The 15,579-nt window shown below is 35.7% G+C and overlaps 1 protein-coding gene across 6 annotated transcripts in view; it reads left to right on the top strand.

The window, feature by feature from the left end:
* lingo2 (leucine rich repeat and Ig domain containing 2) overlaps positions 1-15,579 on the top strand; it is a 334,869-nt gene that overhangs the window by 272,212 nt on the left and 47,078 nt on the right. The window contains exon 5 of one of the 6 annotated variants that reach the window (XR_007829066.1): positions 4,364-4,448. The exons of the other annotated variants lie outside the window; for them this stretch is intronic. The gene's annotated coding sequence lies outside the window, so the exon portion shown is untranslated. Of the gene's footprint in view, positions 1-4,363; positions 4,449-15,579 lie in introns of those variants that run through there. 6 annotated transcript variants of the gene reach the window in all.

The raw sequence follows: 15,579 nt of genomic DNA on the forward strand, positions 1-15,579 counted from the left end.
GAGGAAAATAAAAAAGCCAAAACGAATCATTTTAATCTAAACCGTATAAAACCAGGCCTGTCTTGGGGCTGTTTGTGCAGCGGAGAGGTTAGTCACAGCTGATGTGAAATGGGAGCTCCCTGGGACGTTTATTTGATCACTTCTTCATTTCTGTTATTTGTTTATTGTTTGAGTACCTACTGAGTTACCCCAAGCACTCTGAGCATTCATTCACATCAGGCAAAACTCGGCAGTTTAGCAGAAATGTATAATTAATCAGGCTTTTTAAGTTTTTTTTCTTTTTTTCCTTATTCTTGCTTTGTTTGGTCAACAATGGCCAAACTGTTTGGAAAAAAATAAGAGTTTGGGAGGGGAAAAAAGTTACTGGCCCCAAACTATTTCTGTACATTTTTTAACAATCCAGCCAAAGCCAGTTGCCTCAAATGTTAAAACGATGCCTGTGACACCACAGATCATATTTACCATATTTCTCAATAACCGCAGCAACCCTGATTCCATGAACCCAAAAACCCAGAGCATTGCCCATAGAGTGAGTTTCTTACCTCTAGCTGTAGCTGTGTATGTGAGTACGACTACTGAATGATTTATGGCGGGAAAGCAGCATGATGCTGTCATTTTTCACTGTCCCCCATCAGCCATTTAGGAAAGGCACAGTGGGCTTGAAGAGGCATCCTGTTGTAAAATGTGATCTGAACCACCTATATTTTTAATGATTGTGAGTAAACCCACATGTGATTTATGGAGTCCCATCGGCCACGAGTAGGTTGGCAGTTGGGGGGGGTTGGGGTGGAGCCCGTGCTCCAACCCGTCACTTGCCATATCTGGGAACTCTCTCTCTATTGAGAGCAAGTGAACGTATGCATATACGCTAAGTGGAACTGCTGTGGGGAACGAATAATAGATGAGGAGGTAAATGTGTTTCTCCCACATGAAAACTCAAGCATGTGTTGAGTAAATAATTTGTGCAAAAATGCTTTCTATTCCACTTTAAACCTCTTAAACCAGCTGTAAACCCTGCAGTTAGAGCTTTTCTAACACCATATTGGCACTCACAGCTGGGTTTTTTGCAACAAATCGCTGGTATGCAAGTCTATAGTCTGTCATAATGTACAGACACCATATCGCTGTACAGGATTGGTTATTTAATTTCTGTTTTGATGCTTCTTTGATCATTTGGTCTTTAAAATAAGTTTATTTCACATGTACTACCAGTTTGGAATAATTATGATTTTTAGTGTTTTTGAAAGAAGTCTCTCATTCTCACTAATGCTCAGTTCACTTGATTAAAAATACAGCAAAATCATTAATATTGTAAAATATTATTCTTTTTTTTTTTTTTAATTGTGATATATTTTGAAATCATGTAATGGCAAATCAAAAACTTTTTTCAACATTGATAATTGAAAGAACCATTATTAATCATTGAACACCAATATTTTTGATTAAACCTGAGCACCAAATAAGCATTTTAGAATGATTTCTGATAGATCATGCGGCGAAGGCTTTGCCATGACAGGAATAAATTACATTTTAAAATATCTAAAAAAAAAAAGCTTGGTGAACATAAGAGTCTTTTTATAAAAATGTTTTTTTTTTTTTTTTTTTTTTAATTAATTATTCCAAACTTTTAACCGGTATTGTACAGTCATTATGTCCATTTTCGTGAAAGCTGAACCAAATGCTCATACCTATGCATTACATTGTCAGGTTCTAGACTAAGTGACAAAGGTTAAAGCTGTAACTCTGTGAAGAGTCATAGAGAGAAAAATGGGGGCCAGGGTGGTACCTAAGCAGTATCCGTACAGTTGCCATAGTGACTGGTGATTCCACTCCTCCATCCATCACCTGGTAGCAGCAGGCGAGCCACAAATAAGGAGCCACTCACTCCCATAATTCCACTGCACTACCTGACAGGCCGGAGATTTCCAATCTGCCTCAGGGGCAGGGGAACAAATCCATTCCCCCACTGTCAACCCATCCAGACAGAAAGAGCAAAGGAGTGGGAGACGGCGTACTGCATTTGGTCCCATAACTACTAGCTCAAAGGAGTTTGCACAGTATCAGAGGAGAGAGAGGAAACTCCTCCAGTCGTTCACCGGAAGCTGTGCTACTCGTAACAGCCAGCCAAAGAGCAAAAACTTTTAATCGAGCACAGTTTAGACTAAAAAGTTGACATATAGTGTACCTTAAAATGAAAACTGACAGCATTTACTCATCCTTATATTATTAAAGGGATCATTTTATTATGTTCCTTGAGGTTTACTTATCATGTTAATAAAGTTTTTTGCACAAAAAAGACGTGTTTTAAGACATGTGTCCTTTAAAGGTGTAGTTCGCTTCCAGAACAAAAGTTTATGGATAATTTACTCACCCCCTTGTCATCCAAAATGTTCATGTCTTTTTTTCTTCAGTCGTAAAGGAATTATGTAAAGGATTCATCTCCATATAATGGACTTCTATGGTGCCCCTGAGTTTAAACTTCCAAAATGCAGTTTAAGTGCATCTTCAAATGGCTCTAAACGATCCCAGCTGAGGAAGAAGGGTTTTATCTAGCAAAACAATCTGTTATTTTCTAAATAATATATATATATATATATATATATATATATATATATATATATATTTAGAAAATGATATATATACATGATATATATATATATATTTAGAAAATGATATATATACATATATATATATATATATATATATATATATGTATATATGTATATATATATATATATATACAATTTATACACTTTTTAACATCAAACACTCATTTTGTCTAGGTCTGCGTGAACTCTTTTTCAAAATCATCCTACATCTCTGTTTCACCGTTTTTTTGTAAAGGGCGTTTGATCTTTGCATGTTCACTTTGTAAACACTGGGTCGGTACTTCTGTAGTGATTTAGGACTATTTTAAAGTTGGAGGAGAAAATGAGATGGGAGTTTTCTAACCTACCCTAACTGTCTTGAACTGGAAAAAACAGAGTTCACACAGACCTAGACAAGATGAGCGTCTGAGGTTAAAAAGTATATAAATTGTAATTTTTTTTTTAGAAAATAACCAATCGTTTCGCTAGATAAGATGCTTATTCCTAGGCTGGGAACATTTAGAGGCCTTTGAAGCTGCATTTAAACTACATTTTGGAAGTTCAAACTCAGGGGCACCATAGAAGTCCATTATACGGAAAGGAATCCTTAAATGTTTTCCTCAACAAACATAATTTCTTTACAAATGAAGAAAGAAAGACATTAACATCTTTATAGTGAAGACATATTCAAGTGATCAGTTGTAAAGCCAGTGGGCGGGGCCTATGGTGAGAAGATGAATATTTGTCAATGTGTTGCTCTGGAGGCGGTGTTTATGCAAATGTTTGTGCCTGGGTGATGTCACCTTGCACCTCAGATCCAAACGAGCTGTTTTTGGAGCTTGATTAAATAAATGCTTGGTTTATTATGAGGAGGAGATTTTAAGCTATGAAAGTTAAAGGATGTTTTAATGGTACAAAGACCTCTTATATGCCAAAAGATCAAAATTTGATTTCTCATGTCATGTCCCCTGTCAAACACAAAATGTTCACACTGATCTTTTCCATACAATGAAAGTGAAGGGTGACCAGAAGACATCAAACACCAAAAAGGACCAAAAATAAATAAATAAATCGACTTAGAAAGACAGTGTGTCTCAAAATAACTATTTTTATGATACTTTTTGTCAGATTTGCAGCTTAAGACCTTCTGGTCACCATTTACTTTCATTGTATTAAAATGAACAACTTGATTCTGACAAACTTCTGCTTTTGTATTCAATGAAAGAAAATTGTATGACATGAGGGTTGGTAAATGATGATATCATTTTCAATTTGGGGTAGACAATAAATGAATCCTTCAAAATAAAGTCACCTGCTCAAAAGAAAATAACACAGTCCCCTGAAACGTGTCAGTACTGTGTAGCTTTCCACTGTGGAACAACTGCTAAGTCTTTTTGTTTTCACATCCAGGAAAGATCCGTGAAAACGGCCACTCTGAAACGATCGCTCACAATGAGTAGAAAGCATTATTATACACCTGTCACTCAAAACACATTTCTGCCAGTAAATGGCACAGGTATTCTCCCATATGGCATAATTGAAACGCATTTGCATGCAAAACAATAGTTCTGTTCTAGTGTCGTGCCAGCTAGGGGATTTTAAGTGCTTCAATATAGGAAACATAAATACATTTTCTGTTTGATACCAGCAGTTTCTATTCTAACATGTTGTATTTAAATTCTGACTTCCAATTTAATTAATCTACTTTCTGTTCTCTCCTCTTTTCTCTCTCTTGCTGTCTTCTGCCTGGGCGACAATGATGTTGGTCACAAAAGGTGAGTATTTTTTTGCTTTTTTATGGGGAAATGGTTTTAATATAATTTTTTAATCAGCATATCCGTACAATACGACCTCCTTATATCTCATCAGATGCATACAGATATGTTTTACGATAACACTGTGATAAGAAAAAATCATTCCAACAGTTCCAATTAATATTTTGACATGTTTTCTGTCCAGAATGTGCAAATATCTGTCTAAGACTTGGCAACGCTTAGATTTCAGCTTATGTAAATGACTCTGCAGACTTGACTCTGAATGGAGTGGTGAAAGTGAATGCGTGTGTGTACATCTGTCTCTGTGTGTGTGTTCGTGTGCTGTGTTGGACTGAAAGGATGATGGCATTTCAATCTCCTCAACCTTCATGAAAAGATATTCGTCCTTCGTCTTTTTTTTTCTCTCTGCACTCTCTCTCTCTTTTCTCTTTTTGCGGTCTGATTGGCAGCTCTGGTACATAGAGTTGGGTCTGGTCTTTCAGTTGCCATGGAAACTGCCCTCTCCTCTGACTGCAACCACACTTGTGGACCGCATCTCTGGCAACTCTGATACTCACTGCATATAAAGATTAATAAATAAACTGACTGAGAGAGAGTGGTGGTGTGTGTTTGTGTGTGGGTGTGGGAGCAGATGTGTGTGTGTGTGTTTGTATGAGTGCAGTGATGGAGTTAGTGTAAGTTTAAAACCAGTCAGAGCCAAATATTAACCAAAACTATAGTCTTATATAAACTAGCAGAAACTGTGGTGTTCAAATGCTTCAAGAATACTTAATATGATAGTTTGCACAAAAATAAGAATGATAGTTTGCTCAAAAATGCAATCATTTACTCCCCCTCAAGTCATTCCAAACCCATATGACTATATTTCTGCTGTGGAATATTAATGGAGCAATTACAATGAACGGGGGCTGCAGCTTTAAAGCTTCAAAAATGATTCAAAACCAACATAAGAGTATCATAAAAGCAGTCCAGATTTGTGCACTTTATAACTCCTCTAGGTCATATGATGGGTTTGTGTGGACCATTTTAATTTATTTACTAATAACCTTTACCTCTAATGAGTTGTTAATGGTTAACTGGATCTTCAGAGTCTACAAATCATTTAGACTGGTTTTGAAAAATGGATCAACTGGTTCATAAAAAAGATCCAATTAAAAAGAAAAATCTGTTATTTTGCATAAAAAAATAATAACAAAATTGTGATTTTTAGGGTGTATTTTTTATTTTTATGACTGCGTTTTAGTTCCATGTAAAAAAAAAAAAAAAAATCTAATATTGCAAGATTCAAGTTGTAATATTTTAAGAAGAAATCAAAATAATGAGAATAAAGTAAAAATATTTTGAGAATAAAGTCAAAATTATGAGAATAAAATTTAAATATTTTTAAAATAAATAAAAAATTATGAGATTAAAGTTATAATATTTTGGGAGTATATCCTTTATTGCGCATGCAACTGGCCAGGATTGGGAAGGATGGGAGAAATTCCAGTATCCTGACAACTGATTTGTATATATGTGGGATTATTAGCAGACATCATACCATGCAGGGACAGTATGCTTGGAAATAATATTTCACGTCTTCGAATGCATTTATTATTTGTAGTGTGCAGCCACCCAATAATAGCAGTAAGCTTTGTGCTTTTGATACTTAATTAATATAAAACAAAGTTTCAGCTTTCAAATCTGTCAGTTTTATAAAATACAAAAAAATGTCATGTAATAATGTTTTTCACACTCTTTATTGTGGTGTGACAGATCACTGTATTTGCCAGTTTAAGCAGCATGTGTATCAATCATCTTTTCGATTACAATAAGACATTTGTTTCATTAAATTGTAGGGGATCTACAGAAGTCAATTTTGCTCAAAGGGAATCATTTAAGATTGAACAGAATCTCCGTATACAGCGGATCAATGAATCGGTCAGTGATTCATTGAGCGAGCTGTATAACATCAACACTGTACTGGATACTAATATCCAAAATATAGTGAAAACACTATTTCTTAGCACGGTAACAAGGTCGGCAGTTTAAGACATTAATTTATAAGCACAAAACACAAGATACTTCTCTTTTCAATATGAATAGGAATTTATTGGAAAAACCTAAGACATATAAACTAATCTAACACATAGACGCGCATTCACACATTCATACAAGTTGCAGAAAGAGAGAGAGATGAGGAAAGAATGAGTTTAGAAGAGTGAAAATGTGAAATCCCAAGTTTATAGCATACGTATATGCAATTGCTTAGACCTGAACAACCATCAATCATTTAATTAACCCTCGCGTTGAGTTTCTTAGTGAGGTTATTAAACGCTATATTAATGCACCAGTTCAGCTAGAATCTGGAGGTTGTACTTGCGTTGCCTTTGTGTTAAGGGGTTTCCTTTGATGACGTCGTTGCAGAAAGGGGTTCCCCAAGGTTGCTGATTGGTTGGAAGTCCGTGGTCGTTGGAGGTGATGTCTTGGGCGTTGGCTGGATGATGGAGTCGTGTACGCTGGTTGAAGTTTTGAGGCAGGCACGAAGTCTGAGACACGGCTTAGCGGCAAAACTTAACTTAGAACACGAAACTCTCAACGGAAAGAAAAGATTAAAGTAAAAGAAAGAAATGTGACGGTCTCCTCATGTTTTCGTTAGAGGAGTGGCTGGCGTGCAAGCCAGGAAGCGTTCAAAGAACGCAAAAAGCAGCGGCAAATTATGGCAAAAAGCATGGCTAAAAGAGATGGCACGAAGCACAAACTAAAAAGCACAAGCTAAGAGCCTGACTAAAAGCAATGGTTAAACCAATAGCTAAAAGCTAAAGCTAAAAGCTAAAAGCATGGCTAGGAGCGATGGAAATAGCTAAAAAAAGCAAAATTTGATGGTGTCCTGTGGTTTTAAACTTTGGACACATCCCAAAATGGTGTCTTGACCAATTAGATGTTGTCTTAACTCAGGATATTGCTATGTTTCTCCTCCCAAAACATAAATCAGCATGTTATCTTATCAGTCACATGGTCAGAATTTTCCCGCTCTTGCAGAGTATAATTTGGCCATGATTCCTATAACATGAATACAACACATTTGACAATGAATTGATTGGTGGAAACATTCAAAGCATGAATTTTCAAACTCATACATACCAAACATGAATATAAACCCTTAAGCTATTCAATAGTTATTAAAAAGGACATACACAACGAGTGATTAGAACATAATAGACAAATGTGTGGGTGGCATACATAGCAGGGAGTTATGCAATGGTCTGATGTTCATTCATATGTCCTTTTAAGCATCGTTTTGGTGCATATTTAGGTAAAATGGACAGTCTCTGCCATTCTGTGAACTAAGGGCATGTTCCAAGGAACAAAGGAATTTAGAAGAAACTTGGTCTGGTTCTTGTCTTGGGTGGGGGAGCACCACCCAACAAAGTTTCCTCATGTGATGGTCCTGATGGGCTGCATCTTTGACCATTAATCTTGGGTTTCTCGCCCCAATATTGATAATCTCCTTCCTGAGATGGGATTATCAATAATTGTGTTCTTTTGTTTTAATGTTGCAAGTTGTTCAAAGCTGTGAAAGTTAGTTGGTTAGGCTTACTTCAGGCTGGCTGGCACCAGGGTATCCTGGACAGATTTATGACGTGGTTCTGGGCCCCTTTGTGGAATTTGGCTCTTTGGTTTCAACCAAATGTTCTGATCGAATCTTCCATTTGTCTGATTCGCTCTGATACCCTACAAAATTATACTGTTTTTTTCCCAAGCCTTCTGATGTTCCTTCACATTTATTTTGTGCTATAACTTGTAATAAAGAGGGAAAACACATTTAGAATTTGTATTTTGTGATAAAACTGACAGAACTTGAAAGCTGAAATGTGTTATATTCAAAACAACAAAGCACAAAGCTTATTGCGATTACTGGGTGGCTGGCAAGCTATAAATAATGAATGGATTTGAAGACGTGAAATATTATTTCCAATCATTTATTATAGGCTACTGTGAATAAAACAGCTTTTGAACATTCACTTAATGTTACTTAACTCAGAAAAGGCAATACAACTTAAGTTAATAAGTTAAAGCTTACTTCATTTTATTGCTGTTTTTAATTAAATACATGTGAGGAATGAAAGGTTGGAGGCCACAGACATTTTGGTGAAATTTTCGGAAAGGAACAATGTAATTTAATGAAATGAATGTTCATCATAATCGAAAAGATGATTGATTCACATACCACTTAAACCGGGGGCGATGCAGCGATCTGTCACACCACATTAAAGAGCGTGAAAAACACATTATTGTAAGACATATTGTTTGTATTTCGCTATAAAACTGACAGAATATGAAAGCTAAGACTTTGTTTTATATTAAAAGCCAAAAAAGTACCAAAAGCACAAAGCTTATTACTATTATTGGGTGGCTTTAATCTTGTAATTGCTACGACTTAGTTCTCATGATTTAGATTTTATTTTGAATATATTTCAGGTTTATTCTTGGAATTTTGACTTTATTCCTAAAATATTTTGACTTTATTCTTGTAATTTTGACTTAATTCAAAAATATTTTAACTTTATTTTCATAACGTTTAGACTTTATTCTCAAAATATTTCGACTTTATTCTTGTAATTCTGACTTTATTCTCAAAATATTTCGACTTTATTCTTTTTTTTTTTATTTTTTTATGTGGCACTAAAATGCTGTCATAGTATTTTGCTGCTCTTTTAGCCAAAGTATCTTATTTACACCTTGCCGGCCTTTTTAACAGCCAGTAGTTCACCCACACAGACAGATATTTAAAAAAAGCCATAAACTTGAGGTTTTCTTAAAGCAGACATGTTGTCAAAATGTGAATTATCTGTCTGGTTGCAAGCAAAGATCAGCGCCACTACTACATTTGGAAGGATTATAAGTCACTGCTGGCAGAAAGCCTGATCATGTAATATGCACTGCTGCTTTCCATTCATCGACTTCCAAATGACCAGGCAAAATCTATATAAGGTTTGAATCCATTACAAGTCAGCCCAGTTACTTTTTAAATTTTGATATGACCCAAAATCTTACATCATTTTAGATAAGCCAAAAAAGTAGTAGCTCTACTAGTAGCTACACAGAAATGTTCAGCTTTGTTTATATTTTGAGGTTCTAAGGAGTACAAAATGTCAGTTAAGGCATCACGTAATGAACATGTCAAAGCCTTTAAGGCCATGAACTAAACATAATATGAATTTTATGATTTCTTGTAGGTGTAAGGAATGGAATGGTAATTTACTTTACAAATTTAATTATACTGGAAGCTACTGTCATCATAAAAATATGAACAAATGATTCTTCACTAACAATGAAACATCTAAAAATCATTAAAATATAAAAATACAGGGAATACTACAAGGTTTAGTAAACTACAGGGAAGTTACACTAAACATCTAAAGGCATAATTGACCAAACATGTAAATTTTGTTGTCATTTGCTTACTCTCTTGTCATTACAAATCTTTCAAGTATGTAAGAAATAAAGTAGTGTACGTTAGACACAGGAAAATATATGGGATTTCTGTTCAGCTTGTTCCTGGGGTTTGCTGTTTGAAGGAGTCCTCATATGTGTACTTGCGTGTTTGTGTGTGTGTGTGTTTACTTAACCCCACTCTGAGGCAAGTCTGTGCAAAATGAAGTAAGCCAGTGCAAGGCAAAGGCTTCATCTCTCCGTGTCAAGGGGTTTAGTGTATCACAATGTCCCACCACTGGCCTTACTTGCTCCTCGACTTGAGCTTCTCAAAAACTTATTTTACAAAGAGCGGAGAAGCAGAAGAAGTGGAGGGATTTAAAGAGTGAGCATTTGAGAGCAAGTGTCAGTGAAAGGCTCAGGCGCCCCATCGAGGCCCAGTAGTGTGGCCTTTGACTGTCAAAAGCACATACACGCATAAACTGTGTGCTGCACAGCAGTGCAAGGACAGAGAAAGAGAGGAAGGGAGGAGAAAGAGGAAGTCAAGAAATAAGAAAGGGAAACCTCTCTGCCCCACATTTGATTTTTCATGGCCTGTTTTTTTATAAGCTCTCCTCCCCCTTCTCCCCACCACCCTCTCCCTAGATGCACTAGCACACTGTCACAATTACAGGTTTAAAGTCGAGAGAATCTAGCAGGAAACCAAAGCTGTAAGGCCTCATAGCTTTCACCAGTCACCTCTGTTTCGCAGTGACACCAAATACGCCAGTGGTTTCACTTTACTACAGCATCAAAAAGACTGACTGGAGAGTCTGATGCAGTGCTTCTCAACACTAAATATTTGGTGACCCAACACAGTTACACCCTTAAAAATAAAGGTTCCAAAACGGAGTTTTGCAGTGATGCAAAAAAAAAACATTTTTTGATTCCTTAAAGATCTTTTCAGTAAACACAACATTTTAATAATCTAAAGAACTTTTCTCCACTATAAAGAACCTTGTACAATGAAAAGATTCCATTGATGTTAAAGGTTCTTCAAAGAGCCATCAATGCAATAAAGAACCTTCTACATTTCTGCAAAACCATAAAAAACGTACCCATACACACTGCAGTTTCCAGCTGAAATGACAGTAAAACACCAGCAACTTTAGTTTTTTTAGTCACATAAATTACGAATACAGTGCAGATTATTGGTTATTACGTTTTTTGCACAATTCTGTTATGACGTCAACTCTTTTACCATAGTGCATGATTTGTAAACTAACTTTGTAAACATTTTTCACATTACCAGCTTCATATTTGTCCATAGGTAGCAGCTATTTGTACTAAGTGCAAATAACATTAGATGCTATTTACACTGAGTGCAAATAGCAACAGATGGTATTTTCTGTACACTAAGTGTAAATAGCATATTTTCTTAGCAATAGACGCTATTTACACTGAGTGCAAATAGTAATAGATGCTATTTAGACCAAGTGCAAATAGCTATTTACGCTAAGTGAAACTGCAGTGTTTTCTTAGTGATATGCTATTGATGCTAGTGATGCTAGTGATAGATTCTATTTACACTATGTAAAAATAGCAGTATTTTCTTTGCAATAAACGTAAGAAGTAGTTAGATGCTATTTATACTTAGTGCAAATAGTGGCAGATATTTGCACCTCAGTATTGCAGTACATTATAAAACAGTATGCAGTAATAACATATTGAGCGTAAATGATAATTTCTGTTAAAGTTATTAAATGGGTACTGCCTTATTGGAACAATAAAGCCCTCCCCACACCTAACCCTAACCCTAACCCTAACTGATCAACACCCGTGCGGCACTTTATTTCCACTTTTTAAATAATTCCTTCATTTTTATTGAAAGCAATGCCTTTCCAGTCCGATATGTGATGTGCAAAGGCAGAAGAACGAGTTAGGCAAAAAGCAGATTCAAACTCGGGTCGATCATGTCAATAGCTAGCACGCCCCTATTCCCTAAGCCACAGCTGCTGTTGTTTAACAGGCATCTTTTATCATATTGTGAAGCCCAATCACACATTGGTGTACAGAATTAGTGTGCATAGCCTCTTCCAACAAAGCAGGCTATTTTCATTTAGTGTAAATAGACACTCCATATGTGCATATGCTTTTTCTGATGCGGTAAACTTGCTCAGTAGCTCACCTGGTACAGTTGTGATGTGAGTGCTGTTAAACATTGGTCACAACACTTGTTCATAAAAGCAAGCTAAAATAGCATGGTTGCTTCAACAGTTGCATTTTTATCTCATTTGCTTTTGCTCACACTGTTGGTTAGATTTAGAATAGAGTGTAGTGGTGACGGGTGCCTTAATTTTAAACAAGATTGAGCATTAACCTTTTAGTGCCATAAATTTAATTTCCGAACTGCTGTGATACTTGTATAAAATGTTGCAACAGCCACGTTTAATTGTTTTGGAGAAAACTGAGCATGCTATTTAGTGTCAGTCACTAGACATTTCATGCAGTGATATACAAACAACTAAGTATCAATTTTGCAAAAATGTACCCACAGGCATGTTTTTTCATGACACTGGGCTATTTAATAAACCTGCATCTGCAAGATAGAAAATCACTGACAGTGCCTCTTGTGGACGTCACCTGAAAAATTTTGTGCAATGTACCCAGAGCAACATATTTTTTGCAGAAATATAGTGCATTTAGTGTATTGATAATACGATTTTTGCCTTTTTTTCTGTTTGCATTTAGCAAGTTTTTCCCCCATCACAACAGACCTGCAAAAGCTTGAGAATGACTACTCTAATGAAATGAGTGAACACCATTTGTATATATTTTTAAAATGTATTTTTATTTTTTTAAGCATGTTTGATGTTCATGGTTAAGAGACCGCAGACAACGCTAACGTAACTTGAAAGGGGATATCTAATCACCTCTTCAGAGAGAAACGTCCTAAAAACATTGAAGTATCTAACGCGCTGGGTGTTTTATCTTTACACAATGTTCTGGTAATGCAGAGGATTGCGCTTTATGGTGTGTGCGTATGTGTGCTTTGCTTTGAAGGGTAAGGATCAAACTCTGACTGCAGAGGAGGCACAGTCTGTGCCCCATTAATGTTTCATTAACGCAGACTGCTGCGTGTGTGTGTGTGCTTGTTTGGGCAATGGGAGAGAGAAGAGGAGTGAAAGAGAGAATGCGCAAAACTAGTGGAGACTTCAAGGATGCAAAGAAAGAATAAAAGGACCTCTAGAGAATGAGAGGGTGAGAAAAGGGTGCAGAGAGGGAGAGGCAAAGAAGAGGGAGGAGAAATTACATGTGAGAGAGAGAAGAGCAGAGTAAGTAAAAGAAAAGATGTGTGTGGGAGTGCGGGAAGACACAATGATTGGCAAGAAACTAGACAATAGAGGGAGAAGAAGAGAAGGTGAGGGAAAAGAATGAGAGAATGTTTCTCGCTCCATAAATTTCAATGCACATCATTTGTTTTTCAATGTGCGCCCTGAGATAATGTACAACCAATAGATTTGAGACAAACGTGATGCCACAGGGAGGCTCCTATTGGATAGAAATATAGCCTGCTCACAAAAACTGTCAATTTTAAATTTAAAGTGATAGTTCATCCAAAAATGAAAATTATGTAATTGTTTACTCAGCTTGTGTTGCATCATTCCAAACCTGTATGACATTTTTTCATCTTCATGGAATGCAACAATTACCATTTCTGGCTGGATTTATTTGATCAAAAATATAGTAAACAGTAATACTCTGAAATATTCTTATAAATACGTATTAAAATGTAATTTATTCCTCTGATGGCAAAGCTAAATTTTCAGCAGCCATTACTACTACTACTACCAGTCAAAAATTGTAGCTTTTAAAAAAATTCTCTTCTGCTCACCAAACCTGCATTTGTTTGATCCAAAATACAGCAAAAGCAGTAATATAGTAAAATATTTTTACTATTTAAAATAACTGCTTTCTATTTCATATTTTTTCAAAATGCAATTTTTTTTTTCCAGTGATCAAAGCTACATTTTCAGCATCATTACTCCAGTCTTCATTGTCACATGATCCTTCAAAAATAATTTTAATATGCTGATTTTGGAATAGAAATTCATACTTCTATTTAGCAAGGATGCATTAAATTGATCAAAAGTAATAATAAATAAAGACATTTGTAATATTTTAAAAGATTTCTATTTCAGGTAAATGCTGTTCTTCTGAACTGTCTATTCATTAAAGTAACCCATTAATTAATAATAATAATAATAATAATAATACATGTTTTTTGAACAGCAAATAAGAATATTAGAATGATTTCTGAAGGATCATGTGACTGGAGTAATGATGCTAAAAATTCAGCTTTGAAATCACAGGAATAAATTACATTTTAAAATATTAAAATAGTAAACAGTTATTTTAAACAGTTAAAATATTTAGCAATTTTACTGTTTTCGCTGTACCTTGGATCAAATAAATGCGGTCTTGGTGAGCAGAAGAGAAAAAAAACATAAAAAATCTTACTGTTCAAAAACTTTTGACTGGCAGTGTATATGCAATTGCAAAGGAAAGAACAACTAGTGTATTATTCAGAGTTACACATTTTGTGATTTTGTGAGTAAGTTACAGTAGAATTGTTATTTTTGGGTGAATTACTTTTGTATTTGCAGGTTTGAGATCAAAGTTCTCATTCTGCTTTCCTCTCTATTTTCCGAATTTTCTCTAAAGGTTACCAACCCTCAAGAGCCAGGGTGGGTAGGTGTAAATAATTGCAACTGAGCAGGTGTGTATACCTGCAGAGGTGTGAAAATGACTTCCACCTGATCTTCTAGTCGTCTTTTGTATTTCATTTTCGCAAAACATGCAGGGCTTGGGAGGGGGTCTGGACCCCCGCTGGAGAATTTCTGAAAGTCAGGCACAAGAGGAAATTGAAACTGATGGCATATGAGTAGATAACCGGTCATGCCTTTCACGAATGGCACGATATTGTTGGAGAGATTAAATCCTGTGACATATGATGTAGGAGGGGGTATTTTGCCACCAGACTTTTGTGCCAAGGCCTGAGTCACAACCTCCACCCACGTACACTGCATTCCACCAATACACGAGGTAAACACTACACTATGAAAAATGATATTTACAGGTGTTTATACAGCAGCTACAGTAATGTTAGGAGGGAATTTAACACACTTGAACTGCAATATTTAGTACAGTACAGGGCAAAGCTTTTTGACATGATGAACTTAAGCTAGAGACAGCAAACGGTCGCTCTTAGTCCAAGAGAGTCCTAAAGATGATTTTAATCTCTACGCCTTACATTTTTCAACTAACAGAAGCTGAAGAAAAACATTGAATTTAATATATTTATAGGGAGATTGGTAGTTTTCACATGGTAAAGTTGTCGCAAGAACTATATAGTCATTATACTCATTTAAAAGGATAGTTCATCCAAAAAAGATATTCTATCATTAATTACTTCAAGTCGTTCCAAACTCGTAAGAACATTCATCTTTGGAACATAAATTCAGAGTGCTTTCTGACCCCTCATAGACAGCAACACTTTGAACATTGTAGCTGCGTTGCTATCTATGCAGGGTCAGTAAGCTTTTATCAGGATTTTATCAAAAATAACTTCATTTGTGTTCAAAAGATGAACGAAGGTCCTACAGGTTTGGAACAACTTGAGGGTGAGTAATTAATGACAGAATTCTCAGTTTTGGGTAAAAAAGTCTTCAAAAAAGTAGTGAAAAAAATGTATTTTCTCTTAAGTATTTTTTAATTTCAGGCATGGGGCAAGTGATTTGACATGAATTGTTTTGTGTTTT

The sequence above is a fragment of the Labeo rohita genome, chromosome 14 (genome assembly GCF_022985175.1).
Source record: "Labeo rohita strain BAU-BD-2019 chromosome 14, IGBB_LRoh.1.0, whole genome shotgun sequence".
NCBI classification, from domain to species: domain Eukaryota; kingdom Metazoa; phylum Chordata; class Actinopteri; order Cypriniformes; family Cyprinidae; genus Labeo; species Labeo rohita.